The sequence below is a fragment of the Mustela lutreola genome, chromosome 2, assembly GCF_030435805.1.
Source record: "Mustela lutreola isolate mMusLut2 chromosome 2, mMusLut2.pri, whole genome shotgun sequence".
NCBI lineage: Eukaryota > Metazoa > Chordata > Mammalia > Carnivora > Mustelidae > Mustela > Mustela lutreola.
In genome coordinates, this window is record NC_081291.1 from 142,563,161 (window position 1) to 142,578,503 (window position 15,343).

The following is a 15,343-nucleotide window of genomic DNA, read 5'->3' on the forward strand; positions in this document are numbered from 1 at the left end:
GGGGTGCACACACACCCATGCATCATAGTTCCTTCTCTTCCCTCTTAATCACAGCACTGACGCCGCTGAAGCCAGCTGTCAGTTTGCATCCGTCGGTGTGCTGACAGCGGTATTTTTCTTGAATCCTGCTCTTTTTGCTTGTTGGTGCTACCTGCCTGGTCTTTTTGCAGTGGACACCTGACGTCACAGAGGATAATCCAAGACCTACACAAATCTCCACGTCTGTGAAAGTGGCCATATGCATACTGTGCCCAACCTCTCTTTACTGGCTGACCAGTATTCTATGGCTAACCTTTTCAAACTGGAATTTCTCCTTTGACGAGCTTTTGCATTACTGGAGCACTTGTGGAAAAACTCCGCAAGTGGATTCTTCCTGTTTTTATACAGAGTATTTGACACATCAGATCTTTGTCCACAGCACAAGGACAAGGCACATCATAAATCTAAGCCACCATGAGGTTCAATATTTTCCAACCTAAATTACAAAACTAACTTCCTGCTCAAAATGTTTTATTTCCTTGGATCTTCTCAAGCAAACCAAGTCTTATTCATTTAATAATTACTGCAACATGGATTAACAATGTACAATGACGTCATGTTGAAACTGGTTAGTCCTGGCAGACGATATTTTCCACACAAATGAAATGAAGAGCAAATTAATTTTCGACTTACTTGAAAATAGTCAAATTATAAATGTCAGTTGTCGCCATAATTACACTTAACCTGATGAGGGCTACCATGATAGGTTTCTACCTAGAGAAATAAAGGCAGAGAAAGTCTCGATGGCTAGATATGTGGCAAATATCTACATATAATTAATACTTGCTTGCAGGGTACTTGCTTTCCAGTTGGAGGCCATTTTTTAAAAAGCCAAATAACATCCAAAGTAATCCAAATAATATCCAAAATGATCTTCAGTATAGTTTAGGGCCAGGCAAGCAGTATAATGAGTGCTGAGTTTAAAGAAGGAAGAGGGACCCCTGTGGCCTAAAAGACCCTGGAAAGTTTTCACAGGGAACACGAAACATGTGGGGTGCCTGGAATGGGAAAGAATTTGAAAGGCCAAGAAGGAAAGGCAATGTAATATAGAGGTAGCGCGTAAGGGGGACTGTGGAGTGCATGCCGGGGTGAACACCAGCCCTGTGTGGCCAGAGAAGGCAGGCAATAGTGGACTTAAGGAGTCAGACTGCTGGCGGTCACTGTTTTTATCTAATTTTGTACACACTACTTAATGTCTCCAAACTTCCATTTCCCATCTGAAGAGTGAGTCATTGAGTCTGCTGTATTCACATAGTACGAGGGTTAAAAGACGTGATGTATGTATGTGGTGCACTTAGCACAGTGTTAGACCTGTAGTGAATGGTCAGTCAGTGGTATCACCATTTTAGCATTGTCAGAGGCCTGTGGATGCCAGACTGTGGTGACTTGTAGACCAGAGAGCCACTGTGTTAAGCAGGTGGGTGACTATTAACTTCCTAGGGTCACTGTAACAAATTACCACATACTTGCTGGCTTAAAAGAAATGGATTCTCTCACAGTTTTGGAGGCTACAAGTCTGAAATCAAGGTGTTGGCAGGGCATGCTCCCCTTGAAGGTTCTAGGGAAGAATCCTTCCTTGACTCTTTCTAGCCACTGGGGGCTCCCAGCTGTCCCTGGCATTCCATGGCTCGTAGCCATGTCATTGCATTTTCTGCCTCCCTCTTTATGTGGCCTTTTTCTCTCTGTGTATGTCCTCTCCCCTCTTTTTTTTTTTTTTTTTAAGATTTTATTTATTTATTTGACAGAGAGAAATTACAAGTACACAGAGAGGCAGGCAGAGAGAGAGAGAAGGAAGCAGGCTCCCTGCTGAGCAGAGAGCCCGATGCGGGACTCGATCCCAGGACCCTCGATCCCAGGACCCTGAGATCATGACCTGAGCCGAAGGCAGCGGCTTAACCCACTGAGCCACCCAGGCGCCCCTGTCCTCTCCCCTCTTTATAAGGACACCAGTCACTGGATTTGGGCCCCACCCTAATCCAGTATGACCTCATCTAATTACAGCCACAAAAACTATTTCCAAATAAGGTCACATTCTAAGGTTCTAGATGAAATGAATTTGGGGGAGGTGGGGGACACTTTTCAACCCACTGCAGTGACATAAGAAAACCAAGTTGAAAAAAACTGAAATTAACATGTTTTTTTAACTTTCATTTTGAAATAATTTCAGGCTTACAAAATACAAGTTGCAAAAATGGTACAAAGAATCCCCGTGTAGCCTTCACCCAGATTTCCCAACTTGCTTCATCACTCTCTCTCCCTCTGCATGTGTGTACTGGATTTTCCGATACATTTGAGAGTAAGTTGCAGTCATGATGTCCCCTTACCTGTATTTCACTGTATACTCCCTAAAAATAAGGATCTTTATCTTCCATATCCATAGTAGGATTATCGAAGTCAGGAAATTAAAAAAAAATGATACTGACCTAATCAAATATTACCAGTTTTCCTACCAATGCCCTTTTCTGGTCCAGGATCCAATCTAGAATCACATATTGCCATTAATTTACTTTCTTCTGAAATAGTTCCTCAGTTTGTCTGTCTTTCATGACCTCGACCTTTTTTGTTTTGAAGAGCTTTATTTTTTCCAGCATTATAGCTTGATACATTTCAAACCTCTAAGGAAAATTAAGAGCAGTAAAAACCAGTACCTTTATATTCATTACCCAAGTTCATTAGTAATTATATTTTGTTACACACGCATGATTTCTCTGGGTATATATATGTAGCCACATATTTTTGTTTTCTGAACCATTTAAGTTACTTTACCCTTAAATACTCTAACACATATTACCAAAGATCGAGGACATTTGCCCCCATAGCCACAACTCAACTGTCATCACAGGAAATTTAACATTGATACAAATATGTAATATACAGTTATCTTAGAATTTCCCAGATTGTTGTAATTGTTGTTTATAACTGGGGGTTGGTTGTTTGATGCAGGGTCCAAAGTTTATATATTGTATTTAGTTTACTATCTCCTAAGCTGCATTAATCTAGAAAACTCCCCATGATTAGATCCACGTTTAAACATTTTTTGTAGGCCCACTACATAGATGATACTGTGTTCTCAGTGTATCACTTAGCAGGCACATGTCAATTTGTCCCATTATCATTAAGTTTGGTCATTTGACTAAAGTGGTGTCTACCATAGTCCTCCATTATAAAGGTACTTTTAATCTGTACTCTGTGGGGTTATACATGAAGACTGAGTGAATTCCCTGTTCCTTGACAGTTTTTCACCCATGGCTTTAGCATCCATTAATGGTCTTACTGGAATCAAGTTTTTGTTTTGTTTTAGGTTTTACTATAGCAGTTGGAAAATGGTGGTTTTTCTATTTCTAGCTGCTTAAACATTTGTTGGTTGGCATTCTTCTATGAAGAGAGCTTTCCCTTCATCTCTTACTATTTCAAGTGTCTATAAGATCTTAAGATCTTAAAAAAAAAAAAAAAATTCCTCTCATTGTGACGCTGACATCACCCCAAATTAGGCCAGTGGAGACTCCTACAGGCTAGCTCCTTTGGCCTTTCGATATGTCCCCATTAGTTTTGGGCATTATGTTACTTTCTCGTACAACAAGATAGTCCAGGTTCACCTTCTACTTTCTCTGCTTCAACCCCGGAACAAGCCATTCCTCTAAGAACCACAAGTTCCTGTTAGTGAGGGACCAAATTCTGGCAGAAGGTAAGCTCATTGCTACTTGGTATCATCGTTTCTACGTCTTTTCATATGAAACCTCCAATTCTACTCCATCACTATAGAGTTCTTTTGCTCCTTCCTCCCAGGGTAAACCAGGAGCTTTGTAGAATGCTCTTTAATTGAGGTCTGCCTGGTGTTTCATGATTAGATTCAGGTTTTGTGTTTTTGGTAGGTGTACAACAGAAGTGAGGTTGTATCTTCCTTAGTGCATCAGATTAGGAGGCCCCTGTCGATTGGTTTCATGACTGATGGTGTTAACTTTGGTCATCGATGAAGGTGGTGTCTACCAGTGTTCTCTACTTAAATGTTACTAGTTCCCCCTTTAAAGTAATAGAACCTTACAGAAGAGGTGTTTTGAGATCACATACATGCTGTTTTTCATCATCATTCTGCCTACTAATTTTAGCATCCACTGATGTTAGCCTGAAACATTTATTGAAAATGTTTTCTAATTCCAGCATTCCTTCCATATTTATTAGTTGGAATCCCACTATAAGGAAGAGCTTTCCCTTCTTCATTTACTCATTTGTTTATGTATATCAGTGTGTAACCATCTTGTGGGTCATAATCCATTACCATCATTTATTTTGTTATAATTATCTAAGATGTGGCCAATAAGAATTGCTTTTAAGCTAGTTCCTCTGTCCTTTGAGATGAATACTTTTTTTAAAGATTTATTTTAGAGAGAGATAGAGTACACTCAAGGGAGCACAAGTAGGGGAGGGACAGAGAGAGAGGGAGAGACAATCTCAACCAGACTCCATGCTGAGCGTGGAGCCCAATGCAGGGCTCAGTCTAAAGACTCTGAGACCATGACCTGAGCCAAAATCAAAAGTGGGCCACTTAACTGACTGATGAATATTTTTAAGACTATTCTTCACATATGTGACTTTCCAAAATATTCACAACATTTGTACGTTCTCTAGGAGTGTGTTATGAGAAGCCCTTGGGCTGTCTCATCAGCACTGGCTGTAGAGGAAATAGAGTGACTTTTAAAGGTCATGGTCACTACAATGCCAACGTATAGGGCTTCTCACGACAGTTTCCTTTTGGCCCATGACAACCTTCCTCACCCATGATCAGCTCCCATACTCCCAACAGTCTGTCCTTGCCTTACAAGAACATTTTAGTTTGCAGTAAGAGTTAGCAGTAAGTACTTCCGCCCATTAGAGGTCACTTTTGGCTAGATGTGAAAGATTTCTCTCCAAATCTCTTACCAGCTGACTGGCAAGTTGTACTCTGAGCACAATAAGGATTTGTCTATTTCCAAAGGAACACTAATGTCTTTAGATGTGTCCACTTAAGCCTCATTTAAATCCTTAATCCAGACTTGAATCCTGGATGACAACCCGAAGGGTACATAACTTTGCTAAGTTCTGCTGGGAGAAAAATAAAGACAGAGATGCCTGTTTACATAAGCACTATGTTTTACATATGTTAACTCATTTCACATCTTTCATAAAAACCCTATGGGGTATGTTGGGGGGAACTCATGAAAGGTGATTTCACCCAGGCAGTAAGTGGCTTAGCCAAGATTCAAACCCAAATACTTTGTTCCAGAGTGTGGATCGAAGTGTGCATCAACCTGCGTGGCTTTTCTAGAGTCCCACTGTAATTAAATCTTTCTATATTCAAGCCTGGAAACTTTGGCTTCTTTATAAAGCATCAGAGCTCTTTTGGAGATTAGCGGTGGATGCTTCTTATAAGCTGTGTGCCACTGGGAACTAGTCCAGTGGAGGCATGCCTGTGCCCACACCTGAGTCCAATGTGACCTCTGTGGCTGCAGGCTGGCCAGGTCCTGGGATCAACCCCAGGAACCCAGCAGCTTCACCACCACCCCATTCAGTGTTGCACTCAGACAACCTGAGGCCACCAGTTTGGCCTTTGCCTCCTAGGAGCTGCAGCATCTGGCTTTGGAAGAAGCTTCAAATAATTCTCCAAGGTACTTGATAAAGTTCTCTACCTCTCCTCCTTGGCAGAGAGGGTGGTGAAAGGGGGCATGGGTTCTGGTGTTCGATCAGCCTGCATCAAAAGCCTGGTGCTCCTGCTCAGTGGCCTTGGGCAGAACTGCTTCGCTCCATGAGCCTGAGTTCCTTCATCCCGTGGTAGACGATGGAGACACTTCCCGGCACACGTGTTGTGAGAATTAATGATGTACGTAAAGGATGCTGGTGCAGGGTAGGAGGTACTTGGTAGATTTTACTTTTATCACTTCCTTAAAAGTAGAGCCCTATTCCCAATCCGAGTGACTGACTGATGTCGTGTCCTAGGTGGCTCTGCCTTTTCCCCAAACACTAGTGCCTCTTTCTGCTGGTTGTTACTCCTTGAGAAATGAAAACACATCCCTCCATGCCGGTGAGTGTCATCTCTTGTGCCTGGCCTAATTCTCCAACTAGACTCAAGTCTGGGACTGTCCTTTACACGTTTTCATATCCCTAGGCTTTTTTTTTTTTTTTAAGATATTTTTTATTTATTTGACAGAGAGAGAGAGAGAGAGGTCACATGTAGTCAGAGAGACAGGCAGAGAGAGAGGAGGAAGCAGGCTCTCTGCTGAGGGGAGAGCCCAATGCAGGGCTGGATCCCAGGACCCTGAGATCATGACCTGAGCCGAAGGCAGAGGCCTCAACCCACTGAGCCACCCAGATGCCCCCATATCCCTAGGCTTAACCAAGGACCCCAAACAGTAAGTGGTCAGTAAAGGACTGTTGATGAGAGACTAACAGAAGTTACTTCACAAGGATTTATGGAGTGTTTACCAAGTGTCGGGCAACAGGCCAGGCTCTGAGAAGAGTGAGGTGATTTAATGCCCAATCAAAGGAGCTCCTGCTCCGACTAAAAGCTCCTGCTAAGACCTAGAACAGGTAATGCACCTTTTCGTCCCAGGGAATGACTTCCTCTGTTGAGGAAATCTGGTTTACTGTGTCTCAAACAAGAGATAAAGCCAAGCCCACAGCCCAAAGCCTTTTCACTGTGGAGAGTGCATATGATGGCACTGAGTGCCCAAGGACCCGGGGCCATTCGGGACCTCACAAGCTGTTTTTGCCACCTGCTCTTTAAGACCAGCCCAGCAGCCCCTGACCTCCAAGGCGAGCACAAGGACACAGCCCAAGCTGTCCTCACCACAAGGGGTCAGTGTAAGACTGCCCAGGCTAGAGAAGTTGGTCAGTGATGGACTCCCTCCCTGGGAGGGACTCATTCCAGCCGTGCAGCATTTGAATGATTTGTTCTTGGGTGGAGTGGATGAAAAGAGAGAGAGTGGGTCAGAAAAACTGAAACTATCTGTTAAATTCACAAGTTGCTACAGTATGAGTTCAAACAATGTTTGACTATTTTTAGTGCAAAGACAGGTGATTTGAGGGTTTTGGAAAACAAAGCACCGTCTGGAAAACCAAGAGATAAGTGAGGAAATATAGTGCATTAGCAAAAACTTTACTTTTTCATTTGCAAAAACAAAATGACTTCCCCTCTCCCCCACCCCCCTCTCAGGAAAAGGAAGGCCTTCAGAAATTAGAAGAAATGCAATTTACTGACCAAGCCTCCCTCTGCAACAGAAAAAAGAACCTTCCCTCTTATCTGGGTTCAGAACTGGCAAGCAACATCGGCATGGGCACTTCATAAACATTCACTGACCAAAACGTCGACAGTGCAAAGCAACCATTCTGTTATTTCAAGAACCCTTCTAAAATGCCAGTGATTGAAGCAGGATCTTGACTATCCTTTGCAAATCTTGAAAAAGAAAAGCCCCATTCAGCTGGCCACATGGAATAAAACAAGCACAGTGGATTAACCTCTCCTGGAGCTGGGACATATTCTCAAAGAGCAGAGCAAACTGAAGCAGTGGGTAGGATTTTTAAGTGACTACTCCCAAAACATCCCAAGCAATGGGGATTCAGTGCCTCCACCTTGTAGGGGAAAAAAAAACCACCTTACTTCACTTTGCACGGACATGCAGGCTGTGCCTATGAACAGAAATGGCTGAAGCTGGCATGGGGGAGGGGGGGCGGGTTGGAGGGGGCAGTTGGTTTTAGTCAACGTAAACCATCCCGATCGTGATGTATCAGTCGAGCTGAAAGACATTCAGGGAGAACATGGTGAAACCAATGGGTTGTTATGTTGACAGGTCAAGGTCTGCTTGTTTTGGCCCGGTTACACCTGGCCTTGGCCAGTGTGATCTCGATAAACAGAAAGGAATCCACCTCCATAACCGCAGCCCAGACAGCCTGTGCTGGTGAAGCCGGGGTCTGGCTGAATTGGACTAGGATGGCTTGGAGACCTTCCATCAGAGAGCTGGGCTCTGTCTGCCCCTACAGGACCTCTTCTGCCGGTTCCTTATAAGAAGTACTCTTCCTGTGTCAGTGGTTGGCTGACGCAGGCGGGAGCAGAGGTGGGGCAGCCGCAACTTGGGTGTGGGCCTGGGCTGTCTTCAGCCTGGAACAGGACAGCTCTATCTCCTTACACCAGCTTCCCATCCCCGCCACCATGCTGCCCCTCCCGCCATGAGTAGCCCCACATTTTTCTCAGCAACAGAGGGGTGGTGGGGCGAGTGCCTCCTTCCCATCCCCCCAGTCCTCCGTGCTGGATCCAGTTTCACAACACACACACACTCACACACCCCTACATGAGGATGGCTAACAGCTGAAGCCCACATCAGGGCATCAACCCCCTAGTCAGCCTGGTGATACCTGCACAGGCAGGGAGTTCCCAGGAAAACTACTTCACTTGACACAGCTTTAGCCCCCTGACCTTGGCCTCATATATAGGCCTCTACTTCTAGTGCCCACCCCTCCCATCTGCCCCTACTACCACCTCTGACCTTATCCAAATCTGCCCTTCCATTTGTCCCTCAGATTCTGCTTGACCGTGTATATGTGCAAGACAGACCCCTCCTGGGAGAGGTAGACTGTGGCGCTCTCCTCTCAAACCCAAAGACTGGGGAAGGAAAAGAGCATGAACTGAGTCTTTGCTTTGTGCCAGGAGCTTTAGAAGCATGATCTTTCTTCATCTGGCCCTGCTACCTTAGAGGAAGGCCCCGTTATTACCATAAGAGCTGGTGCCATGTGGAGGTCAAGAGCAGGGATGCTGCTGCCTGCATTTCAAGTCTGGGTTTGTAACCTTGGGCAGGTGATTTGACCTACAGGCCACGTCACCAGGAAAACGAGAATCAGGTTACTGTGAGCATTACATGAGTTAACTCATGTAAAAAGTGCTAAGAGCAACCCTACAGAAGTGTGAGTCACTGTTATATAATATCAGCTACTGTGTGTTCAAGATGAGAAAATGGAGGCCACACAAGCACGGGCAGAGCCTAGGTTCTGGTGGGCTCCATACCAGGGCCCTCCCTGCATTACATGCTGCTTTGCTTTGATACTAGTGTGTCACCCCCTTCCAGGGAGAGTTCCCTTTGGCCGACACCCGGAGCCTTAAAAGTGAGTGTGGAAGAGAAACTGGAGAACAGGAGCCACAGAGTCTCGTCTGGGCTCCAGAAGTTGCATCCCGGGGAGCTGAGATTACCAGTGACCAGCAGTGCTCCCGTCTGGGCAGGAAGGTCCTGTTGGTTGTGGTTCTGGAGAGGGCTGGCCCTGTCACCTGCTCCTTCCTCTCCTCAGAAGCAGGCTGAGACCCCAGGATTCCATCCCTCCTCCTCATCCCTGCCCTCACCCCCATCTTAGAAACGGCGTCGTTTTTCCGCAAACTATGGCAGATGTTCAATTTAAACCTAACCCCACCTGCTCCAAAGCACATATTCTCTCCCGTGCTTATCTGGGTCAGTTGCCCCATGCTGCCCAGACGTCTGTGGGAGACAGACAAATGAGGCCACAGGGACTGGCCCTCATGCCTTGGCCTCCACGTGCAGGGGTGGGAGGAAACAGGAAACCAGAGCAAAGGCCAGTGCCGGTGGCAGGCACATGTATGTGTCACTTGGTCACCAAAGTATAAATCCAGTTGATGGGAAACTCATATCGACTCCCTTCAGCCCCAAAGCAGAAGAGCATCCAGAGGTGTGTGGGGTCAGGCAAACTACAGTCTCAACAGTGTTTCTGAAGCTTATATCATGCCTTGAATTGGTACTCTCCCTGTGAGCTTTGTGATCTCTGAAGCTTTCCGGACCAGGATTTACAAGGCAAAGAACCCCCACCTCATAGGCTTTTGCTAGGGCTAACTGCAATGCCATAGGCAAAAATGCCAGGGGCTGGCATGCGAGAGAGGTTTGTAAAATGTGAAATTTCCTAGATCAGGTAAGAAACCAGGTATAATTTCACTTAGTTCCACCCCAGAGATGGAGTATCTGGAAAAAGGCTTTCTGCACTCGTGCTGGAATGTACCTGTCTCTTGTGGGTAGAGAAGCAAGCCTTTAGGTCACTTCTCGGCACTGTGGGTATCAGAGGCTCGTCTAAGAAAACCCAGTCCTGGAACTAGCAGTTCCCATGATGGGTTGTCAACTGCCTTCCTGGGTCCCCCAGGCCTCTGTGACGAGCTGTCCACCTGCCCCTCCACTGTCAGGCCCCCTCTAAGCTTTTCAGGGTCATGCTCCCTGGTTCCCTCAAAGCAGGATGATATTTGGCACCAGTGGACAAAATTCTCAGTTGGGCAGTGAATCCCTAGACGCTTACCATCCTGCCTGCATAGGAGGAGGAGAACAGAGAGGGCATGGAGCAGGAGGGGAGGACACAGGGTGAAAGTTCCAGAAGTCCAGCAACCTTTCACCCCGTCCCAATGACAGGAAGCTGAATCTAAAAGGAAACTCCTTAGATGCCTGGGAAAAAGCTGGTTAGGGAAGTAAAGAGTTACTGGAATGTTGAATGCTGTGAAGGAATCTGTCAGATGAGAAAGGAAAAGGAAAGTGGTTATCCAGGACAAAGGGCATGAGTTTTCAGTCTACTATTCATCATGACCGGAGAGGGACTGTTGACCAGATTATTTCATTCCACAGGTACGGAGGGAAAGACTTGTTACTCTTTTGTGTGCAGTGGGTTCCTCCCCACCTTGTGGACTGTTCTCATCCTGCAAGGCTGGGGAAACTCAATTCTAAGCACTCAGTGCGGTGAGAAGGTGAGGGCTTTGAAGCCAGAACACCCGGTTTCAAGCTGTTGCTCCCCTCTGACCCACACGTGACCCTGAGACCTCAAATTCCTCACCTGAAAATAAAAGGAATTGCTACCTCCAGGCTGCAGTGAGCAGTCTTGGGAGAACATGTGTAAGGAGGCTTCTCATAAAGAAGGGAACCTCACAGCTACTGGTCACTTGTTCTTTCTTTCTTTTTTTCTTTTTTCTTTTCTATTTATTTACTTGAGAGAGAGTGAGAGAGTGAGAGAGAGAGCATGAGAGGGGAGAGGGTCAGAGGGAGAAGCAGACTCCCCACCAAGCAGGGATCTTGACGTGGGACCCCAGGCAGTCACCTAACCAACTGAGTGACCCAGGTGCCCTCACTTGTTATTTCTAATCTATAGGAACTCTAACTTCTCTCCAGGCCAACTAGCATTGTCTCATTATCAGCAAAGAGAAAGATAGCGATTTATCAAGGCCTTTTATCATCTTTGGGGATTTAAAGTTTTAAAGCCTGACGAAGAGCCAAGTGCTTTGCTCTCTCACGTGTTCCTCCCCATACCCAGCATCTTGCGGGGAACATGGGCCTTTTTGGGGGAAAGGCCACCATCAGGCCCCAGCCAGCCCCTGGGGAGCAACATGGGGGACACTGAGCTCATACACACTCCCCCTTCCAGTCTAGGGCTGCAGTAGGCACTTTTTTCTTCGTAGTCCACTTGCTCCATTAAAATGGTATCTAAAATTAAATTTTATGACAAATTGATATAAAAATGGGTACGATCCAGGCGGGGCCCATTACTGCATATTCATCAGGATTACTTTTTAGGATTTAATAGAAATTTACTTTAAAAGAAATGCATGCTGAGGAGCACTTTGGGCACTAGGGGGCAGCACGAGCTCACGAGATGCTTATGGGGCCCCGGGTGGAGGGGCGGCCTGGTAAATAATGGGGAAAGACAGAGCAATGACTCCCACCGCTGACTCACAAAGGGCTTTTGCTTCTCACAGAGTGTTGTGTTCGCTCCTCACATCAGCCCCAGGAAGCAGGCGGGTGGGGCTGGAGTTACTGCCCCACTTGGGACAGAGGAGGAAGGCTCACCCTGGGAGGCCCCGTGGGGCGCTGGGTCACACCGTGGCAGAGGCGGGCCCAACTAGAATTTCCTGGCTCCTCCTGCCATGCTTCTCTTTCAGATGTTGAGCTGGGCTGGATACTGAGCAGACAAGGGTAGGACCAGAAGGCCAAACTCAACCTCCAACCCCCAAGCCTCCCCTGCCACCACTCCTCACCCCCAACTCTCTGGGAAGCAGCAGCCCTCCTGAATCCAGGCAGAGGAGACCCAACATTCCAGACCCAGGCCCTACCCCCAAGCTCCCTGGGGGCCAAATGTGCCTTTGTTCATTCCCTAGGGCCCGCTGATCCACTGGCCAGCCAGGAGCAGGCCTCTTAGGTGGGAGAGACATTCACTCTGCTCCATGAAGGGTTAAGCAATGCCAGAAGCATACAAAAGGCATTCACTGTGCAAAGGCTAAAGGAAGAAATAAGCACTAGAGAGGCACCGAGTGCCTGGCAAAGGCACACAGCAGAGAAGGAAAGACCAGAAACAAAAGCAAACAGAGCACAGGCAGGAGATGATGGGATCTTGGAGGCTGCTTTCCCACGTCCCAGGGGGAACACCCAGCCCGTGGCCTGATGGAGAGCGCCAGCTATGCTTGAACAATAGGCCTTTCTCTCTTCTCGGCAGCTAAGCACACACCCAGGAGGAAGAGAGCCTGGCTCGGCGCAGGCCAACTCTGCACTGGGATCTGGACTGAAGGGGAAGCTAGTTTACAACACATAATTTGTGTTCAGTTTCCTTCTTTCAAGGTGAGGGCAGTGCCTGAGTCCATGTGATAAATAAAAGGTAGATTTCTTTGCTGGACAAGCAGAAAAGGGTTGTTCACTTTTTCAGGGGAAACACGAGAACCCAACTGAATGGATGTGGCAAAAGTCCACAGAGTTCCAGAGAGCATCTTTGTGATTCAAAGGAGCCAAGAAGGTTCTGGAAACAAGAAGTTCCTGGTAAAGTGTGGCCAGGGCTGAGGCAAGGGGACGCAGCATTATGGGGACCCTGGGGGCTCCAGATGCTCCAAGGACAGAGGTGACATCCATCCACCAAACAGCATCTGTCCTCAAGGTCACCAAATAGGCAGGAATCTCTCCCTATGTCAACAGAGTGACACCAGTACTCGTCTGGCAGGCCCACCTCATGGAGGAATGATGACAGGCTTATTGCATGGATGAAGAGTCACAGTTCAGTTGCTGAGTCTCCACAGTCCAACCCCTGACTTCCCAGGGATTGGTGGGTAGAGGTGACAGTCCAGCCCAGGTTGGGAGGAGAGGGACTGAAAAACCTGCTCAAGAAAGGACAGGAACCCTCATCAGAGTGCCAGGGCATTCATGAAGCTATGTATTCAGTACTCTCCTGGGAGGGAGCAGATATGGCAGTTGCGAGCCACGGGGAAAGACTTATCCATAGAAGGCTTGCCGCCAGGGGCAGGCTGAGCCAGACCCGCTGTATTTAAGAACTCCATGATAGAGGGTGATTGACTTTCAGAACTGAAAAGGACTTTTAGGATAGCTGCTCTGATCTCCTCACATTGGCACAGAAAGGGACTTTGGAGGAAACAGAGTCAAATGCCAAGGTGGCCCAAAAGGATGGTGTGACTTGCTAAATGCCCCACAGAACCTCAGGGAACAGGAAGAAGCAGCCCCAGCTTCCTGATTTATGGCCCAGAGCTCTTGCTGGTAAAATGACACTATCTTGAAAGCAGAAAGTAAAGAGGACCTAGAGGAGTCCTGGGGAGCTGGGTGTTTCATTGGGCCGAGACTCATTGGGCCAAGGATACAAAATGAACCTTAACTTTGAAGCCAGACTAGAGAAGGAAGTAGGCCACTAAAACACTGCAATTTATCAGAGTAGGTGGAAAATCAAAACGCACAAACCAGCTCAAGATCACGTGACAAGGGAAGGTTGCTGGGAAGGACTTGTGTGACACAGTGTTTGAGGTTTCTTCCATCTCCCTGTTCTGAGGGCTGCTGCTCTAAGAGCCTAAGGCTCTGAGGAGCTAGGAAGGAGTCTGTGTGCTGACTTGAGAGGGGAAATACGGAGGGCTGTGACTCATGCCCCTGCAGCTTCCCTGGGCCACTCCAGCAGCTCTGAGTCAGCAGCCATATCTGAGATTGGCACCATTGTTCAAGGCCTTCTATGGTGACTCAGCAGAAGGGGACAGGACGATGAATTGCTCTGCTGGGAGAGGCTGGTCAGCCAGAACCTCCCACCTGTGGCATCTAGGTCCCTGCTCTGGGAGGAAAGCAGAAGCCTGCTTGCCATCCTCTGAGGCTCCCATGGTGCAGGCTGTCGGAGTCTCTGTGGCCCAGCGCAGGGCTGGGTGTTAGCCATGTCATTAGAACAAATTCCATTTATTTTTTTGAGGTAAGCAGCCAGTTTTCATCAAGTACTTATTATGCCAAAGAGAAAGGAGCATGGGGTTTAGATTTGGAAGACAATATAGGAGCACGCCTATTTCTATAATTTCACAGATGAAGAAACTGAGGTATGAACAGATTATGTGTTTTTTAAAAAATTTTTTGTTTTGTTTTGTTTAGATTATATACTTTCTCCCAAGATTACTTAGAGCCTCTTTCCTCAAGGCCACCTTTATGCTAACTGGTAGGTAAGGGTGCGAGGGCTCTCAGAGATAAACTTGGGCCTATCCTATGGCAGGCAGAATAATGCTCCCCACCCTAAGATGGCCTCCCACTAATTCCCAGAACCCGTGAATATGTTGCTTACATAGCAAAGAGGACTATGCAGAGGTGATTAAGGATCTTGAGATAAAAAGTTTATTCTGGATTTTCTAGGTGAGTCCATCGCTGTCATGAGAGTCTGAGTTGAAGAGGGGCAGGAGAGGCAGAGTCCGAAGGAGATTGGAATTTCCTCTGCTGCTGGCTTTGAAGATGGGGAAGGGGTTTCAATCCGAGGAGTATAGGCAGCCTCTAGGAGCTAGACAGGAGAACAGATTCCTCCCTAGAGCATCCAGAAGGAACACAGCCCTGCTTCCACCTTGACTTTAGTCCAGAGAAACCCATTTCTGACCTCCAGAACTCAGAGAAGAAATTTGTGTCATTTTTAAGCCACAAAGTTTATGGTAACATGTTCCTGCAGCAGTAAAAAACTAATACATGCCTACCTTTCCATCCCACTGCTATTTAGTCTGTGGCTTTAAGGAATAGGTTTGAATACTAATTTGCCACCCCTTGATGTCAACTCAGTGAGATACAAAAATAAATGATTTGGAAAATTACAGTAAAAATACCACTTCCTGTTCGTTCAGTAATGAAAGGTGTAGATGCTTGATCAAGTTGGACTCAGTCATACATAAAAAATAAGTAACTTAGTATTTCCCTCATCGCCACCCTTTTAGGTCCCTCTGTTGAATTATTCTTCCACTTCCCTGGGTGAAATGCTGGGCATATCCTCAAGCTTTTCTGGTCACATTCGGGTATTAATAAGCATTTCA

At 46.6% G+C, this 15,343-nt stretch overlaps 1 protein-coding gene across 7 annotated transcripts in view; it reads left to right on the top strand.

Moving 5' to 3' along the window:
* Nucleotides 1–15,136, top strand: part of CCNL1 (cyclin L1) — a 35,346-nt gene extending 20,210 nt beyond the window's left edge. For 2 of the 7 annotated variants that reach the window (XR_009351050.1, XR_009351052.1), the window contains one exon: nucleotides 7,226–15,136. The gene's annotated coding sequence lies outside the window, so the exon portion shown is untranslated. Of the gene's footprint in view, nucleotides 1–54 lie in introns of all 7 variants that reach the window. The other 5 variants (XR_009351047.1, XR_009351051.1, XR_009351046.1 and 2 more) reach the window with 5 other exon arrangements.
* The last annotated feature ends 207 nt before the right edge of the window (nucleotides 15,137–15,343 follow it).